Source organism: Pleurodeles waltl, chromosome 2_2 (assembly GCF_031143425.1).
Source record: "Pleurodeles waltl isolate 20211129_DDA chromosome 2_2, aPleWal1.hap1.20221129, whole genome shotgun sequence".
Lineage (NCBI taxonomy): Eukaryota > Metazoa > Chordata > Amphibia > Caudata > Salamandridae > Pleurodeles > Pleurodeles waltl.
In genome coordinates, this window is record NC_090439.1 from 493331494 (window position 1) to 493353104 (window position 21611).

Here is a 21611-nt window from a genome sequence, read left to right on the forward strand (position 1 = left end):
TTCCTGTAGTTTGATTAAAAATATACGAGATTTACGTTTGTTCCATAAAAATTATGTATTTATAGTTTTAAAACAACTAGAAGGAAGTTTAACTGGGAGCATAGATAAATTAATAGATAAATTAAAATGGGCAACAACATCATCATTTTAATTGTGGCCAATCTTCCCCACCAAGTTAAATAAAGAGGATACCATCTGTCAAGTAATTTCAAAATCTTTGACTCTACCTCTTTGAGATTAGTTTGAATAGTGTCTTTAAGAGAGTTGGAATAGGATATGCCCAGGCATTTGATATGCTTAGAGTTCCACGTAAAACCATCTTTAAACATGTTGGGTAGACAATAAGCATTTAATGGCAAAACCTCTATTTTGTCTACATTAAGCTTATAACCTGAGACACTTGAGTATTCTTGTAGTAAGTTAAAAAATTCCAGAATAGTATTTTGAGGATTAAAGATAAAAAGCAAAATGTCGTCAGCATATGCTGTGAATTTAATCTCTGTGTCTTTATGCTTAAAACCATAAAAATCAGATGACCTACGTATTTTCTCTAGAAGGGGCTCCAGGGCTAATATAAATAACAGAGGTGATAGAGGACAACTTTTTCTAGTACCTCTGTGCGGGGGAAGTAATGGGATTGTTTACCATTGACTAAAATAGATTTAGAGGGTGAGGAGCCTAAAATACTAATAAGTTTAATTATATGAGGACTAAAACTATGCCATTTTAATGCTCCAAACATAAAATCCCAACAAACTTGATCAAAGGCTTTTTCAGCATCCAGAGTTATAGCAGCTATGGGGTCCCTGGACTTAGAAGCAAGATGGATGATATTGAGAAAAGTTCTAGAATTATCCGATATGTATCGCCCCTTAACAAAACCTGACTGATGAATGTCTATCAAGTCTGGGATAAAATGGTTAATTCGTAAGGCTAGGACTTTTGCAAATATTTTACAATCAACATTAATAAGGGATATAGGTCTATAATTACCACATTTGGATAAATCCTTATTATTTTTAGGAATCAAACACAACATAGCTTCAGAAAAAGTGACCTTTTCTTGATCTTGTGATATGAAATATTAAATAAGTGTTAATAACTATGGAACTAAAATAGATGCAAAAGTTTAATAAAATTCAATTGAAAAGCCATCGGGGCCAGGGGCCTTATCTTTAGGAAGTTTGGTAATGGCATTTTTAATTTCTGTTTCAGATACGTCAGAGTGTAATAGTGACATATCTACTTTTTGTTTCAAAGGAATAGAGTGGAAGAAGGTATCTACTTCAGTCATATTAGGAGTATTTTCAGGAGTATATAATGAAGTATAATAGTCAGTAAAGCATTCCAGGATTTTTGAATCATTAGTGTGTCTGTTTCCAAATGTGTCTGTGATAACAGTCATTTTAGACTTTTGTTCTTTGATCTTTCAATAATTTCCAATAGTTTACCCACTTTATTTCCCCCCCCATAAAATGTGGAATTTATTTTGAGTAGAGTTCCACATGCACCTTCCAAGGAATGCTTATTGTATTGTAATTTAGCATAATTCAGCCTGGATAAGGTATCTGGTTTGTTAGATGAGAAATATTCATGCTCAAGACATTTTATCTGTGTGAGCAATTGAGAGGAAACTTTAGATTTTTCTTTCCTTTTAGTGGCAACAATCTATAATAAAGCCTCGAGCAGTAGCTTTAAATGCATCCCATATAAAATTAATCTGAGTATCAGAAGGTAAATTGTGCATAACAAATTATTTAGAAAACATTGTAAATTGTTCAATAACTAAATGATCTTGCAATAAAGTGTTATTAAACCTCCAGAGATTAGAAAAGGAGGAATTTCCTGGAAGGTTCATATCAATAATTACTGGGGCGTGCTCTGATAAAAGAATAGACCCAATGTCAGCATGTGAAATTGTTCGTAAAACATTTTGTTTAGCAAATATATAATCTATTCTAGAATATGAGTGATGTACTGGGGAATGAAACATGAATTCTAATACATCTGGATGAGCAATTTTCCATATATTACGTAAGCCTCTGGAGGAGACTGCTTGATGAAATGTTTTTTGTATTTTATTAGGGATATAACGAGTTTGAGAGTGACGATCTACAAAAGGATCCATAATTTGATTACAATCACCTCCTACCACAAGATTTTCAAAGTTGCAAGATAGTAATAAAGAAGAAAAATTAACCCAAAATTGAAGCTCTACTCCAGTTGGACCATAAACATTGCAAATGGAAAACAGCATACCATTAATCTTAACGGTCAGTAAAATCCATCTACCTATAACATCTTTAATCTTCTCCACAACATGTATTTGTGAAGATGTATGAAACAAAATTATTACCCCATTCTTATTATGAGCTGCAGAGGAACCAAAAACATGACCAACCCAGTTTCTATTTAAGCTTTTAAAGTCCTGCTCTTTCAGATGTGTTTCTTGTACAAGAGCAACGTGACAATTCAATTTAGAGAGATGTTGGAGCACTTTTTTTTCTTAACTGGATTATGTAAGCCCTTAACATTCCATGAGATAATACAAAGACTGGTCATTTAAATAATAGAAGACATTTAGACAACAGAACCTTACCGAAACCTAAGAGACAAACAACATGTGAATCATAGAAGAAGGTGGAAGGGAAAATTATGAACATATATCTAAGTGAGTTTACGTGTTGATGCCAATCTTGCATTGTAAGGCATAAAAAATAATAAAAGAAGAAAGAAAGGTAGAAAGAGAAGGAGAATATACAAGAGAGAAAGAAAAAGAAAAAGGTAGGAGCACCCCATTGATAAAAGAAAAATAAAAGATGACAAAAAGCCAAGAAGCTTCAGTCATAATTGTCTTAAAAAGAAGAAAAATATTTTGCATGGGAGAAAGGGAGGAGCACGAAAAAGAAAAAAGAAGCCAATTAGCAACAGTACCCCGAGGAACTACAATAATTGGATAACAAGAGGGAGGAGAGACAGAATATATACATTACAATATGAAAAACTGACGACGTGACATACCAACAAATGAAAGAACACTATGATGTTGAGATATACAGGAATAAAGACACAATCAGAAAAGGGATTTTCTCAACTTGAGATTTCTGCGGTTTCAATATCTGTAAAGAAGAAATAAATAATTTAAGAATTTCACATTAACCAATCAAGTCTTGCTAAGTTCCATTGCCTCCCCTTTGTGTGTAAATATAAACTGTTTCAGATCAGAGGGATTTTCCAAAGTAGTTGTTCTGTCCTTGAAGGTAACCTTAAAGAAACAAGGGTGAATAAGACCAAATCTAGCATTCATAGATCTTAAAGCTGGTCGGAGATCCAGAAATTCCTTCCTTTGTTTGGCTGTCGCCGTGGCCACATCCTGGCTAAAGAAAATCTTTTGGCCCGACCACAACATTGTTTTAACTGCCGCCAAACAACGTAAACAAGTCATTAAATCTGAGTATTGTAGAAAGAAGGCAATAATTCCTCTTGGTTTTGATGTAGAAGGGGGACCAACACGATGAGCTCTCTGAATGTTGAGAGTGGTAGTATTCTGTAGACCAACAATCTTTGCAATATGAGTTTGCAAGAATGTTATCAAATCTTGGCCTTCTGAGCCTTCCGGAATGCCATAAATGCGAAGATTGTTTCGTCGATTACGATTTTCCAAATCCTCTGTCTGTTTTTTGAGTAGTATGACTTCCATAGTCAGATTGTCAACCTTAGTAGTAGTATCCTGTATGTCACTGATCCTCTGTTCCACCTCAGAAAGTCTAGAATCCAGACGTGACCATTTCTCTTCAATTCGCTGTAACGCAATATTTGTCTCCATAACAAAGGGCTTTATTAACTTAAGCTCATCCATAATGTCATCCAATGTGAGAGGCAATGGAGACTTAGTTGGAGAGGAAGGGTCTTTTTTAACTCTTTTGTGGCCCCCGGAGTCTTTACAACCATTAGAATTAGAAACAGAGGATACAGATATTTTTGAAGTGTGAGGAACTTCCATTTCAGCAACACAGTGTATACTTAATACAGTAGTTTAGTTGATGTTACTGCAACGTCGATTAGGTCACCTCAGAGGACAAACATTGAAAATTATATTAGAAAATCCTGAATAACATGTCAATAATACCTTCAAAAATGACATCCAAGAGTGTCAAAAAAGTATTAAGTTCTCCACATTAGTTAAAATAACCAAAAGGTAAAAAAGAAAACATTTTTAAGCAAATGAAAAAAGAATCCTCTCAAAATGGCGGCTGCATTCTTGTCAGAAAGGGAGCAGCAGGTTGAAAAGATTAAACTCTGTAAAATACCAGAGTTTTAAAAATATAAAAAAACTCACCATACTGCTCCCAAAAGCTGGAAAAAAAAAAAAGGCGTCGGCCGTCAAAAATGCCTTGGGAGCGTCATTATTGAGAGGCCATCTTTGCTATACCGGCGCGCGATCAACAAGACAACAGTATGACTAATTGCTATAAACACTGCCTAAGTGTCAATAAACATAGTCAATACCTCACCTGGTGTCCTGTCATGTGTGACATATACATTACACATCCCTTTAGCCAGTTTTACTACAGGTTATATCACATTCTGAGATGGCATACTTCTTAGAATGTGCTGGTCACCCCTTTATTATCAGTGTTAGAGAGCAAACATTAATAATAAAATATGAGTAGCCAAAATGTAATAAATAATGTGTACTAAAAGGCCTAACATAGAAAATTCATACTAAAAATGTAAATGTGCGTGTCTGAAATGTGGCTGCCATGGTGTCCGTCACTTTGTATTCTATGTGAAATAATAAATGACACATCAAAATACATTTCTATAATCATAACTATTTGCATTGACAGAATATAATTTATATTTATGAGCAAAACTAATGATTTGAAATTAATATTAACTAATAAACAATTAACTAAATATGGTTATTCTTCTTGTATTACCATTAATCGAAAAGGCATACGTTTTTGTATTTTTCCACAAGCACAGTGTTGGGATGTTATGCTGACTTTACTGAAATTCTTTTGCAACCATTGTTTATTAGACATCCCATTGAAAGCTCATAGTGGAAATCTACTGCTTTTTCACTCTGCTCATTTTGAACTTCCTTGTGATAATCATTGAAAGTTTAAACAATGGGCCTTAGTTTCTGGTATTGTTAGAAATGGGGTTTTTGGTTGGCAGTCAGGTTACCCTCTGTCCAAGCAAGAACCCTCACTCTAGTCAGGGTAAGTCACACACAATCCAAAATTACCCTGTGCCCACCCTCTGGTAGCTTGGCACGAGCAGTCAGGCTTAACTTAGAAGGCAATGTGTAAAGTATTTGTGCAATAAATCACACAATACCACCATATAGCACCACAAAAATACACCACACAGTGTTTAGAAAAATATATAAATTTTATCAGGATAATTGTAGGTCAAAAAGAATAAAGTTGCAATGTGAATTTGTAGAGATATCACTGACAAGTGATATAAAGGGCCTGATTCTAACTTTGGAGGACGGTGTTAAACCGTCCCAAAAGTGGCGGATATACCACCTACCGTATTACGAGTTCCATAGGATATAATGGACTCGTAATACGGTAGGTGGTATATCCGCCACTTTTGGGACGGTTTAACACCGTCCTCCAAAGTTAGAATCAGGCCCAAAGTGTCTTAAGTCTTTAAAAAGCAAACAAAGTCTCTTTCAAGCACAAAGTACCTGGTTTGGAGTGGAAAATCTCCTCAGAGGTCCACAGAAGAAGAGATACGTGGAATAATGGTGTGTGCGTCGATTTCTTCCCAGCACACACGGACTTGCGTCGTTATTATCCACGCGGGGAAGTCGTGCGTCGTTTTCCGGCGCGCCGGCAGTCACTTTCTGTGGATCGCGGGGATTACCAGATGTCCCGGGTCTGTGCTTGGATTTTCCTGCTTGTTTTCCGGCTGCACGTCGTTCTGTGGGACTGCACGTCGAAGTTTCGATCTCACGGCAGGCGTCGCGTCGATTTCTCCTCTGGACGTCGGACGGCGTTGTCCTTGCGAGGCCGTGCGTCGAAGTTCCGGTTGTCCCGAAGGCATTGCGTCGATCACCATCTGTGTGCAGCGTTTTTCTCGCCGCGGAACAAGCTTTGCGTCAAAAATTTCAGTGCACGGAGCGTCCAAGTGAAAAAGAGAAGTCTTTTTGGTCCTGAGACTTCAGGGAACAGGAGGCAAGCTCTATCCAAGCCCTTGCAGAATATGCAGGCTACACCCCACCTCCCTATGTGTCACTGTCCAGAGGAAACTTACGAACAGCCCAACTGTCTGCCTGCCTGTGAAATCCACGTCTGGGTCAGGCTGAGACACAGAATAGTTAAGCAAGAGAATGCCCACTTTCTAAAAGTGGCATTTTCAAACTGACAATCTAAAACCAACTTTACCAAAAGATATATTTTTAAATTGTGAGTTCGGAGACCCCAAACTCCACATCTCTATCTGCTCCCAATGGGACACTATACTTATAAGATATTTAAAGGCAGTCCCTATGTTAACCTATGAGAGAGAAAGGCCTTGCAATAGTGAAAACCGAATTTGTCAGTATTTCACCATCAGGACATGTAAAACACTCCGCCCTGCCCCTGGGGCTACGTAGAGCCTACCTTAGGGGTACCTTTTATGTACAAAAAGGGAACGTTTGGGCCTGGCAAGTGGGCATAATTTCCAGGACAAATTGGCAGTGAAGTGGCAGGTCTGAGACATGTTTACAGGGCTACTCATGTGGGTGGCACAATCAGTGCTGTCGCCCCAGTAGTAGCATTTGATTTACAGACCCTGGCAACATATAGTGCACTTTACTAGGGACTTAGTGGTAAATCAAATATGCCAATCATGGAAAAGCCAATTACACATACAGTTTACACAGAGAGCACTTGCACTTTAGCACTGGTCAGCAGTGGTAAAGTGCCCAGAGAATGAAAAACAGCAAAAACAGAGTCCAGCACACAGTCAAAACATAGGAAGCAGAGGCAAAAAAGACAGGGGAGACTACACCAAGGATGTCAAGTCTAATATAGCGAGTCTGAGTATGTGTACTCCGAAGAGTGAGAGTAGGGAAGTTGTCAAACTTCAAATGAGTGTGGTGCTTTGTGCTAAAAAACAAGTGGTTGTTGTTGTAATGGACCCTGTGAGGTCTAAGACTCTGGAGTATTGTACAAGTAAATGAGACACTTGGTTATTGCTGTTTACTTGTCTGCATTGTAGATGTAGTTGGACTCCTAGTGTGTGTGTTAAGGATGTGCTAGTTTGACAGGTACTAGGTGATTTCTAAGGAGGATCTGGTATTAGTCAAGAGGATCTGGTATTAGTCAAGAGTGCGAGTTGCAGGTCTAAATTTACTAATGCATGAGCTATTTGAGCTTCAAATTTCCAAACAGCTTCTGAAGTGATTGAATCCTACTTTTAGTAAGCAGACAAGTTGGTTTTTGTTGAGTTTTTAGTGCTCACAATATTTTGCAGTTAGTTTTTGTGTGAAATGAGTTCAAAGGACCAGCCGTGAGGCTTTGTCAGCCGCTGTGTTAGCAACTGTGAGGTCACTCGGTCCGCGCTGGCATTAATCGGTTGGTGAAAGGATCTGCGCACGGATTGGTGGATAACCATGAACAGTTATTGGTAGAGAGTAGCAAGCAAAAAGGATTTTGGGATTGAAATACTTCCTGTTTTGGATTTAATTTGTAGTTTAAGCCCTATGAAAGGTAAAAATGAAAATGTTTGAAGCATTAAAAAATATGATAAGTGGAGATGCTTTAATTCCAGTTAGAATAGGCGAAATTGCCCTGCCAGAAGGTACACCTGCATGCATAGTAATTGAAGAGAAAGATTCATCAGCATTTATTTAGTTAAACAGTGGTGCAAAATAACAGAGAAGGAAGGGTGCTTAGCTTTTCCTGCTCATGGAAGTTTTAATATGAGAATTTTAGAAAATCTGAGAAGTGTACTTTATGGATTAAAGCCCTCTTTGAGACTAGCACAAGTTGAAACTTGAAAAATTAATATTTGAGAGACAAATGCGAAAAGCTGAGAAAACATTGTTAGAGTCCAAATGGGATAATGAGCAGAAGTTTTGGAGAACAGAAACTTTACAAGGTATTGGAATGTTTCCCACAGTTTCACAAGAGGAAGGGGACAGTGTCAGACCAAAAGACAACGAAAAAGAATTCTGAAATAACTGAGTCAAAGTCAGATGAAACTAAAAGATCACTGACTTGTGATAGTGATTCAGATGATGATGAATTTATAACACAATTTTTTATAAATTGCCCTCCTCCACATGCAGCAGAAGAGGTAAATTAAGGTGCTAATACTATGCCAAGTGCACCTCCTGTTGTATTAACAGAGTCAAGTACAGGTCACAACTAATGTTCCAACTATTACAGTAACTCAGGAACTGTATAATATATGATAGGCAGAGCTACAGTTTGAATCACAGGAGTCTATTAGCTCTGCACTGAGTATTACAGTTCCAGTGGCACCACAGTGAATTAGGTATAGATTCCACCTGGACCATCATTGGTTTCTGAATAATCTAACTCCTATGCAAGTTGTGAATCAAGATCAGACAATACCAATGTATACTCCAGTAACAATATTGCAATCAAGTTCCTCAGTATTTACAGGTCAGAGTTCTGAAATAATTTACTTAAGTAATCAGAGTACTTCATCAGGTTCAGAAGCATTAACAATTCCTGTCACAATTGGTTCAGTTGTTCCAGTGTATGCTCAGGGAAATAATGAGGGCAATATGCAGATTTCTAACTCAGTCAATGGTACAATGTTTTCACCTTTTAACTCAAATGCATAAAAGGAGAAACTCAATGCTACTGCTGGAGTTATGTCTCTAATAAATCATACTTTTGACAACACAGGTCCGCTTATAGACATAGCTTGTCCTGGGATCTCACAAACGTTGGTGTCTCAAAATTCAGTTCTAATGTCACCTGAAAGAGCGATAGGTCCATCGTGTAATGCTCCACAATATGTGCCTAATGTGAAAAATAATGTTTCTTTACAAGGCTTGACAACTCAGCAATTAACAGAATGGTTACAGAAAGTGAGTGGAGCATTAGCAATAAAAACAGTTGCTGAAGGGAAAAGAACACTGAATCTGACAAGATTAAAATTAGAATTAATTGAAATGATTGAGGGAGCACTGGAATTAAATAGAACGGACTCATATAATGAAGATAAGTTACATTTCATATGTAAAGATGTCACAAATAGAGCTGGATTGGCACTGGTCGAAAAATATGAAAGGAATATTGAGAAATCCAAACCATTAAAGAGGAGTTACAGATTAGAATTTGATTCAAAAGACATTGCAAACATGAGATTACCTGGAAGGAAAATTCATATTACAGAATTAATCAAACGTATTCAACATGGGTGCATTAGATAAATGTGAGGGTGGATGGGTAAAGAAAAGAGAGCCAAAGAAAAGAGAGCAAAAGAAAAGAGTCTGTGACTTCAAAGTCTACTGACACTCAGCAGACTGATAGTCCAGGAAAAATATTACCAATGAGAGAAATTCCTGGAGATAACTATGTTCATGTCCCTTGGGGCAGGAGTGATATTTTATCATTCACAAATGATTACCCGACGCAGAGAGAAACCAGTGGAATGCTATCAGCAGACAGACAGGTTTGTGAAGCTTGTAAAATGTGTGTTGAAAGATTTAAATACTCTTTTAGAAATAGTGGTCCCAGCTGATTTATGGATTGAATGCAAAAGGAGTGTTGACAGGCTGACAGGAGAGCCTCCACGAGATCCAGTTACAGGTACACCATATCATGAAGTAATGAAAAGGTATTACAAAGTGATTGCTTTTGGGGAAATTCTGGTTTTAAAAAATGCAATCGATATGCAGAGAATTGTCAGGGCAGCTCATGAAGCAAATGTGTCAAAACATGCATATTTTATGATAGATTATTTCTAGCATTCAAGTATTACAGTGGTACAGAGACAATTGAGTTCAAAGACCTGATTCATTTTGTGTTCAGGTTTGTGCAGAGGTTGAGACCTGAGATTGGTAATATGCTAAAGAGTCATTTGATTTGCTGGCAAGAAACCAATTGATGAAGTATTGCAGTTTGCTAAATATTGCAGTGATTAAATTGACATGAAGCAGAAAAGATTAAAAGAAAAGGCAATGGTGGTGAACATAGTAGAAGCACAATCAGGGATGCAGGGAGTACAACAAGAGGGAAATATGCAAGTGGGTCAGAGTCAGTGACAGGTGAGAAGAAGAGGGCATGGTGGTGGTGGAAATGGTGATTTTACATTTATGGAATCTGCATTTGATGATTCATATTCTGGACATTTACATTATCTACACAATTTCCAACAGAAAGTGCCACATTTTCAGGTACTACAACACCAAATACAATAGCAGATGGAAATGATGCCTCAACAGCAGAAAATGAAAATACCTCAAGCTCCAATGGCACAGCAGCAGACCTTAGTTCCTCAGCAGAACATGGGTGAAAGGTTAAGTCAAAACAGTCAACAATTGATTACACAATATCCCTTATACACTGAAGATGAATTGACTGATGAAATTGTGAGTGAGAGTTCGGATGAAGAAGAATGTGTGCTACCAGCTTCATTAGAGGTGAATCAGAGTAGCCCCTATGTAAATGGAACAGTTATGCGTCAAAGTTTCATTCGCAGTTGATACAGTAGCTACACACTCTACTGTCAGAACTGCAGACGTTCCTAATGTGCCACTTTCTGGGACAACAGTATAGGTTGCAGGAGTGACATATCACCTGACAAATCTGACTAAAGAATTGATTCCTGTTAAAATTGGTACTTTTGAGGACATTCACATATTCGTAGTCTGTGGCTCAAGTCTAGTATGTCTAGTGGGAGGAGGTTTGTTGTGCAAATTAAGATGTTCAATTACTTGCACGAATCATAAATGCCATTCGAACAGTGATGAGGAATCATGCATATCAATTGGCTATAATTCAATTAATGAAGATTTCCCATTGATTACTCCTTTTCCTGCATTTACAGTACAGGACCTGCCAAATGACCTAGAAGATGCAGTTATTTTAAAAGTGTGGGATCTTTCTAGAAAACATAAAGGTCTAATTAAAGGAGTGGAACCAGTCAATGTCACAGTTAAGCCTAATGCAGTTTTCATGAAACCTCCCCAATATCATATGGCACCAGATGTAATTGAAGGAGTTACTCGTGTAATTGAAGATTTTGTTGAGCAAGGGGTTTTGAAAGTGTTGAGCAGCCCATGCAATTCACCAATTACGGGTTTGCGAAAACCTAGTGGGAAATTTCACATAGTCCAGGATTTGAGTAAAATTAATGACATAGTGGTCAAATGATGTCCAATGGTTTTGTTCCAAATTCCATGTGAAGCAGAATGGTTCACAGTAGTGGACTTATCACAAGCATTTTTCTGAGTGCCTCTACATGAGGATAGCCAGTTTCTCTTTTGTTTTAAATTCTGCAATCGTGTATTCCTGGTGAGATTCCACAAGGATTTTCAGAATCCCCATCAATATTTAATCAAATTTGAAAAAGAATTTAGAATCATTGGAAATGCCTTTCCAATCTACATTGGTTCAGTACATTGTTGACTTAATGGTGGCTGCGAAGACTTGTGAAGCATGCAGGCAAGATACTACTGCCTTATTGAATCATTTGGGTAAAAATGGACATAAAGTATCACCAGCAAAGTTACAGTACTGCCAAAAGGATGTGAAGTACTTGGGACATTAATTAGAGAAAGGTGCAAGGAAAGTGTCCACAGAAATGCAAATGAACCCTCTTGTTACTCAAAGAGATGGCAATGTTTTTGGGAATGGTGAGTTACTGTCGGCAATGGATTCCCAATTTTTTTTATTACTTCTACGCCTTTGCAAAGATTGACCCACAAAGATATTACTGATCCAGTGCCTTTTGATGAAGCTTGTATGAAAGCTTTTACTAAGCTGAGAGAGAGTCTGCGCAGAGCACCAGCCCAGGAATGCCTGACTACACAAAACCATTTTCTGTTTTGTCATGAATGTCATTACTGTGCTCTTTCTGTCCTATCACAGGTACATAGTAGCGTAAATTGTCCTGGAGCATATATTTCAGCTATATTGGATCCAGTTGCTGCCGCTTTATCAGGTTGCCTGAAACAGGTGGCTGAGGTTGTTTCTAGTCTTGCCGAGAGAGAGAGCATTGTGATGGAACATCCTTCCACTGTTTTGGTCCTCTCACTCAGCTGAGGTCTTGCATACCAGGACCAAGACTCAATATCTGACAAATGCTCAGTTGACTCACTATGAGTTGCTGATCTTGGGATCACCAAATGTAACCCTAAAACGTTCAGAGTACTTAATCCTGCTACAGTGTTACCTATAGATACTGTTGAATTTGAAAATGTAAATGAAGTGGAACATGACTGCCTGGATGTTACCGAACTGTGCACCCAACCCGGACCTGATATTCAGGATACTCTGTTAGAGAAAAATGACCAAATCATTTTGTTGATGGTTCCTGTTTAAGAGACAATGCGGGAACATTGAGATCTGCTTATGCTGTGTGCACCATTTCCGTTGTACTCAAAGCTTCATGGCTTCAAGGAGTACTTTCTGCACAAGTGGCTGAATTGCATGCTGTATTTCATCACAGCTTAAAATTATGATTTTCACAGACACCCGATATGGAGTTGGCATTGTACATGATTTTTGGGCAGTTGTAGTCCCAGAGAGGTTTTAGGACCTCTTCTGGCTCCCCTGTTAGAAACTAAGAAACAGTGACAGGATTCATGAATTGCTAGAACCCCTACAATTACCTGAGAAAGTCGCAGATGTGAAATGTTCTGTGCATCAAAAAAAGCTGATAATTTTATCTCTACGGGTAATGCATATGCTGATCAAATTGCCAGATATTGTGCACTTAATTGTGCAACCTTCAATGAAGAGTGGAATAATGTAATAAATAATGATGAGACAAGTCAAAGTTTTCTGTTGACAGTGGTTGATAATTGGGAAGAGATTAAAAGTTTGCAATATGAGGTTCCAGATGATGAAAAAAGAAGCTGGATAAAATTGGGTTGTAACCAAAGAGAAATTGATGAAATTTGGGTTTTAAATGAAGGGCAGGTTATCTTGCTGACACAAATGGCTAGATACTATCATGGTTAAACTCACATTGGCAGAGATGCAATGACATTTAAACAATCTTGGTTCAATCCAAATTTTCGACAGGTTGCAGAAGCAATTTGTCACAGATGCAACACATGCCAGCAAATGAACGTGGGAAAGAGAACTGTTGTCAATTTGAGTCACATTGGAAGATCAGGTGGTCGATTTAACACAATGTAGATGGATTTTATTGAAATGCCTGTGTGTGGTGGTCTGAGGTACTTGTTAGTGATTGATTGTATACTTATTCATTTGATTGAAGCCTACCCAACACGTAGAAATGATAGCCTCACAGTAGCAAAGCTTTTATGTGTGCATCTACTTCTCTGAAATGGCCTGAACCTTTGGTTCTGATGAGCACACAAAGTGCAACTAACAGGAAGACTGGTCTCTTGCCACATGAGATATTGATGGGCAGATCCATGGGATTGCCAGCGGTTCCTTCAAATACGCTTGTAAGCATAAAAGATGACTTGGTGCTAGATTACTGCGAGGGTCTAGCTGATGTGGTTCCCGTTGTCTCACCAGGTGGAAGCTACAGCCGTGCCACCATCCCAAGACCAGTGCCACATTCTTCAGGCTGGCGATTGGGTGGTGATCAGAAGCACGTGCAGAACACTTGCTTGAAGCCTAGGTGCAAAGGTCCATTTCAAGTTATACTGGTGACGACGACTGCTGTGAAGTGTGTAGGAATTCCAAACTGGATTAATGCAATTCAGACTCGTAACGTGCCATATCCTTTGGATGAGGAAAATCCAGTGATCCGGAGAGCACCAGCAGAAAATGTACAGACTCAGGAGGAGCAAGTCCCAAAGACAGAACAAGAGACTGCAGAAATAAAGACAATGCAAACTGATAAAGATACAGATTCAGGTACTCCTCTGAAAGCTGAAATTGAGGACAATCCTGATACACCTCTATCAGCAGATATGGAAGTGGATGTAGCAGGAGAGTCAACTCGGAGCTGGAGGACTCTCCCAGAAGCAGACAATTTGGAAAAACAAATGAAGCAATTCTTGTTTCCTGAAGTAGCCAAATGTGGAGTTGGATTGAATCAAAGTCGTTCTGATTTTAGCCCTCCTGAGGTGGCTAACGGTGCAGGTGAAACAAATCAAATTCAAAGAAGAATTGGTCAAATTCCTGCAAAAAAAGCAAGAAGAATTATAAGTCCAGTCGCACCATCACTGTGCAGAAAAACTGTGAAAGGAGATAAATGGCCTTCCTTACATGCAACTGAAAGCGTTTCTGATGTGTTGTTGAACATAAATGAGGAAGCAGAAACAATAGCAAGAACAGATCTGAATGAATTAGAAATAAATGTAAGTAAAAAATAAAAAATAAAAAGAATTTCAAGTCAAAGATACTCAGGTCCTGAATGAGCATACCTTGCAGCCGATGAGTGGGAACAGAAGTTTATGTCCTTTTGTTTTGATCATGAGAATCCAGGTCAACATTTTGAACATGAAATCGTAAATGAGCTGAGTTTTGAAATTACGTTTTCAAATGACTGAGAAAAATATTATAAAATGGAAATAGTTAGTGACCAGCAGACTGTGATCTACTAAAAACACATTCCAAATTGATATTGACAAAGATACAAAGCTGATTTTTTATGAATTCTGGAGAGCCTGTAGATAATTGCAAAGAAAAACTGAAGATGATCTTTTATTGTGAGTGCATAGTTAAGTCTATATTTTTATCACCTTTCCTTCTATTTTTTTTATTCTTTACAGGCCATGAATACCAATTGCAATAGAAACAATGTGTGCAAGTATGTGTGTGTTAGATTTACATACTTATCAGCACACAAACAACTGCCAATCATAAGCATCAGTGATTCTGATGAGGATGAAACTACTTATAGAACTTGTCTAACTCAGAAAGTGTAGTAATCTCTTGTATTGGAGAAGCTGTAAAAGGATGAGTTACATTTAGACAGCTCACAAAGAGATCTTTCTTCTAATGTCTATTATCATTTGCTGTATGAATATGTTGAGAATATAGATGTGAGAGGGTGTTACATGTGTACACAAATTACTTCCTCTGTAGAATAAGGGATTACATACCTTAGTTTACCATTAACATATGGGATTAGTTGTAGTCTTTTATTACCAAGGCTTTATAATCAAGAATACATTCAGTATTTTTGCTCGGATTTTGAGCTAGTCTTTTCTTCGGTTATAGTTCACCAAAACTTGAGTAGTATTGCTATAGTTAGAGACAGACATTGTAGGAGATTTTTGAACCTACGTTAACATTTGGTATGGCCTATGCTCACAGAATAATCTGACATGTACACTTTCACCAATTAAAAAATGTTTCCTGAGTCAGGCTGATGATAGAAGAATGACAATGAAGGAGAAAATAGAAAGGTTTAGTAAAACATAATTATAAGGATGATCATGCATACAGTGTAACTAACATATAAGAAAAGCTTGCTTTACATTAGCAACATATAGGGAAGCTTTGTATATACAGGCCTCAATCCAGAATTGATACTAAGGCCCATATTTACACTTTTTTAGTGCCGCAAAATCGGCACAAACTGACACAATACACTTATATTTTGAAAGTTTGCACCACTTTTGTGTAAACAAATTACGCAAATGCGGTGCTAAAAAAGTATAAGTATGGGCCTAAGTTTGTGGGAACAAGTGAATGCAGACATGTATTTCTATTTAGGAATAAGTGGGATTTCATGCTAAATGGACAAGATCCTGTGATTCCTGGTGTATATTATATTTTTGGCAGAAATGCCTGTTATCATCTCCCTAACAGATGGTTTGGAACTTGTTACCTGGGATTTTTTTCCCTAAAGGTACCAGATTGACAACATAAAGTATACTTATGTAAATTTAAGATGAAAAAGAGCATGCTATTCAGAAATAATTGGAGATATATTTTGATCAATTATTCCTTCTGTAGGAGTTGTTCTGAATGACACGAAGATTCGGAAACTGGCAACCATTGTGGATAAAATGTTAACAGATTTTTCCGGTGCAATACTTCTTATGCATACAGAAATGGTTGCAGTACCTTCAGTGGTTTTTCAGAACTGTCTTGCGTTAGGCATCCTTTCAGCTAAAGAGGTTGGAGTCTGTCAGACACTTAAGGTGCAACATTGTTGCACTTTTATCCCAGACAACAGTAAAGAAATTTGTTGTTTCAGTTGCTTTGAGTCAGAATTCAAATTTATCAAATTTTTAATAGAGCTTCTAAGTGTGTGGGAAAGTATAGGTAAAAGTTTTAGTAAAATGGAAAACTGATTGGGAAATCTTGGCCAGGGTGTTGTGGGAATGATATTGAAACCATTATTAATGGTGGTTGGGTGTCTAATTTGTATAATCAGATTTTACAAACTGTATAGACTAATACAATTACAAAGGATGAAAAATAAACAAAGGAGGGAAGAAATAGAAATAGAAAAGTTAAGAAGCAGATACATTTGTGATTTGAGAAGTTTTGAAGCCTTACTGTAGACATACTAAAATTGAATTGTCTCATTAATTAAATGTTCTTTTGTGACAGCACATATTGCCACCAGAGGATAGATTGTTAGAGAGCACACATTATTAATAAAATATGAGTAATCAAAATGTAATAAATAATGTGTACTAAAAGGCCTAAATCAGAAAATGTGTACTAAAAATATAAAGGTGCATATTTGAAATGTTATTGACATGGTGTCCACCACTTTGTATTATATGTGAAATAATAAATGACTATGAAAATGTATTTTGATGAATAATATCTACTTGTACTGACAGAAGATAATTAATATTGATGAGCAAAACTAAGGATTTGAAATTATTATTAACTGATAAATGACGTCCTGAATATGGTTATTCTTCATGTATTAGCATTAGTCAAAAAATCCTATGTTTTAGTATTTTTCACAAGCACAGTGTTGCAATGTTATGCTGACTTTACTGAAATTCTTTTGCAAGCATTGTTTATTAGACATCCTATTGAATGCTCACAGTGGAAATCTAATCCCTTTTCTCTCTGCTCATTCTGTACTTCCTTGTGATAATTATTGAAAGTTTTAATAATGGGCCTTAGTTTCTGGTAGGATGTAACGTTAGCTAAATTGTCATGTTCTGTTCTATTTTCTACAATGTTAATATGCTGCGGAAACTGCCAACTTGAGAGGAGCATCAACATGACCTTATCTTGAAGAGGGAATGTAGAAAGATACAACTAAAGAAGAAACTTAATCCAATTGGCTGCTCACTGTCACACCGCATAGTCTTGTCCAATAGAAGTCTAGCTAGTAAATTATAGGACTTTAATTAGGCAAAGTTTTAGGTGATCTAAGTTCAGTTCTGTTCATTTTTTTCCAGTTTCAGTTCTGTGCAGGTCTTTGCAGTTTAAGTTCTGATCTTTCTAGTTACTGATGATTTTAACAGTTAAGATTTCTTAGGCCCAACTCTACTGAACTGTTGCCCCTTACCATGCTCCTGATTCTGATCACTGAAGACCTGTTGTTCCTGTGCTCTGCTGATGAAGACTCGTCTAACTGTTGAATCCTTTAGGAGAGTGTGATCGGGTCGTTCCGATCACGTCCCCGGCAGCGTCAGTTACTTCAGTGTCGGGCAAACCCGACACGTCACTTCCGCGTTCCCATGTTTCCATGGGAACGCTCTTGGAACCAATGCCGCGTTTCCCTGTTCCCAGGGAAACGCCCAAGGACTTCCGGGCCGGCGAGCCTAAAGGGGACGTGGTACGCGGAGACGAGGAAGAGGGAGTGGAAGGAGAGAACGGGACGGAGCCTGCAGCAACGGAGGAGAGAGTCAGGAGAGAGAAGGCGGAAGCAGAAGCCGGGCACGAGGAGAAGGAGACTACCCACGGAAGAGTGCCGGAGTCGGGAAGCCCAGGAACCAGCCACGACCCAGGAGGGTCGTGGCTTACAAAGGATCCATCAACCGCAGAGGCTAGAAGAAGGAGAAAAGCAAAATTAGAAGAAAAGAAGAACCCACCCTAAGACCCTAATAAGAACTGTAATTTTGGGAACAAAGACAAAAAAAGGAAAAAAAAAACACAAATAAAACTCTTATTTCCCACAATACCCGCTCTCAGTCTTGTTTATACCGTTCAGCCTGCCACAGTGGTGTCAGAAGTGGGATAAAGAGAGCCCTAAGGCTAACGAACGGTATAGACAATGAGCGAAAGTCCTACACTAGAGGACATGATTAAACAGCTGGCGGAAGGCCAGCGCCACTTACAGTTGGTATGGGAAGCTCACCAGCGAGAGGCCAAGGAGGACAGGGAGGCCTTACAGTCCGCCCTAAAAAGTCAAGCCACTATTCTGGCAAACAACCAATGGTACATGAAACGGCGATGAAAAAGTTAACGGAGACTATAGCCGCCAGTAAAGTACACCCTAATGTCCCCAGTTCGGTGCTACAGAAATACCAGGAGGGGGAAGACCCGGACTCGTTCTTTACCAACTTCGAACGGGTGGCTTCCTCCGCCCAATGGCCTGAGGAAAGATGGGGACAATACATCGCTCCTTTACTCACAGGACTCCTGCAGGCAGCTTATCAAGCGGCTAATCCAGGCGGGACGACACCTTACAAAGACAAAAAGAATAGCATTTTGGAACGGGTTGGGCACGATACCGAGTACTATAGAGTAAAATTCCGCAAAGTAAAATGGGGACAGAATGAGGACCCCCGAACCTTTTATTTTCGGGTTAAAGATTTAGCACTGAAATCGTTAGGACCGATAGGAACTAGCAGAGAGGAGGTCATAAAGACAATTATCCTCGAGCAATACCTGGACTCCTTACCCACCAGTACAAAAAATTGGATAAGGCAACATCCAAAGGTGGATACAGACATGGCCATAGACTTGGCCTTTGCATATCACTGGTCCACCGATGTGAGAGTGCTACAGCCCAGATCCAACATAAAACCCCTCACACCACCCACCAAACCCGTCCCGAGGTCTCCTTTAGAAGACCCGTTTCCCCAGAAACAAGGAGAAGGTCAACCCATGCAGGGACCACAATGTTTTAACTGTGGAGAATGGGGTCATATAGCTCGCATGTGCCCCAGGAAAATAGAGGGAGTAGAGCCTATGGAGATAGGAGTGACCCAACGTAGAGTCCTATGTACAGGAGGGGGGGACATTAAGTTTAAACAAACCCTAAAAATCAATGGACGGCCCCTCTGTGCTCTCATAGACTCGGGTTGTAGCCAATCCGTTGTTCGGGAAGATCTAATAGGCCCTATTGATAAGGAAGGTAGTCGATGGGTTACCATCTGTTGTATCCACGGCGATAGGGAACAATACCCCGTTATGGTAGTGGAACTAGAGTGGGGTAAATACAGGGACTTCCTTCCTATGGGAGTTATGGACCAACTGATGGAGGAGTGTATCATCGGTACAGACTATATACATTTTCAGCAACTCCTAAATTGTACCCAAATCCCGAGAGAGAACCTAGAATGGTGGACCGATGCTCCTTTTTCCAGTAGCCCCATTGAGTGTCCCCCATACCGCAGGAAACTTTCTCGCCGAGAAAAAAGGGACGAGAGATAGAAGTTTCGGGCAACCAAAAAGAATGATCACCCCATAAGACTTATAGCTGAGAACTACAGAGCACCCCTAAGCTTCCGTCAACAACAGAGAGAGGACCCTATCCTCACTCATGCTTGGAGAGCCGCAAAAACTGAAGAAACAGATGAGGTGGGTCCCTATTTCTTAGTACAAAGAAACCTCCTTTATAGGGTTACCACTACTCGAACAGGGGAACGCAAACATCAATTAATAGTCCCAGAAACCTATAGAAACCAAGTACTTTTCCTAGCACACAACCAACCAGGAGGGGGTCATTTCAGCAGAGAAAAAACCGAGGAATATCTCCTCCGGAGGTTCTACTGGCCAGGGTTTTTTGCACACATTAGGAAATATTGTTCACAACGCCCGAGGTGTCAGCTCACAGAACCAGGCAGACCCAGGAAAGCACCTCTCCTACCACTTCCCATCATCGACATTCCGTTTAGCAGGGTGGGGATGGATTTAATTGGACCTCTATTACCCTCATCTAAAGGCCACACATATATATTGGTTATCGTAGACTATGCTACAAGATACCCCGAAGCCCTTCCACTAGCAAGCATGACAACAAAAACAGTTGCACAGGCAATGATAACAGTATTCACTCGAACAGGCTTCCCCCGAGAAATCCTCACTGACCAAGGTACCCCATTCATGTCGAACCTCATGAAACAGATATGTAGGTTGCTAGGAATTACCTAAACAAAAACTTCAGTTTATCATCCCCAAACGGACGGATTAGTTGATCGCTATAACCGGACCATCAAAACATTATTAAAGAAGGTAGTCGATGACTCTGGGAGGGATTGGGACCAAAAATTGCCCTTAGTTCTCTATGCCATTAGAACCCACAAACAGGCCTCAACAGGACATAGCCTGTTCGAACTGGTGTTCGGAAGACAACCCCGTTCCCTTTTGGACATGGCCGTAGAAACCTGGGAGGAAGAAAAAGGAAGGCCATTGTTAGAATACGTTCAAAAACTTAAAACACACTTACAAGAATTATGGGAGGGTGTACGGCAACACCTGGAAAGGGCCCAAGAGACACAAAAACAATATTATGATAAGGGAAGTAAATTGCGTACATTTCTCCCAAATTATCAAGTCTTAATAATGCGCCCCACGTCCGAGCAAAAATTACTGGCTAGATGGCAGGGACCCTATAGGGTTATTAGAGCAATCTCCCCTGTCACTTATCTCATAGAACTAAGTGTCAACCCCAAAAAAAAAAAAAATCTACCATGTAAATCTCCTAAAAAAATGGGAAGTAGTAGATGAGGTTGAAGGCCCCATGGAAATGGGCCGACTTTTATCTCCCAGCAAGGAGTTAGACGTAGAGCTGTTCCCCTTAGACAATCAAATAAAAGAAAATATACCCTCTGTCAACGCTTCTCTGACAAGGTCTGAGATGGGGCAGTTGTACTCCCTGTTAGACCAGTACCAACATGTCTTCTCGGAAACACCTGGAAGAACCTCCCTAATTTGTCACAAAATAAGAACAATCCCAGGACAAACTATCAGACTCCAACCTTATCGCATTCCCGAGGCAAGGAAACATATCATAGAAGACGAAATAAAGAAAATGATAGCCTTAGGAGTAATCGAGCCCTCTAATAGCCCCTGGTGCTCTCCAGTAGTCCTGGTTCCGAAACCTGACGGATCAGTCAGATTTTGTATCGACTTCCGCAAACTCAATGCAATATCCATGTTCGACACTTATCCTATTCCCCGAGTGGACGATGTCCTCGAGAAACTAGGAAGAGCTAAATATTTGTCTACGTTGGACCTCACTAAAGGTTATTGGCAGATTCCCCTTTCCCCAGAAGATAAAGAGAAAACAGCCTTCTCTACACAATCCGGTCTGTATCAATTTAC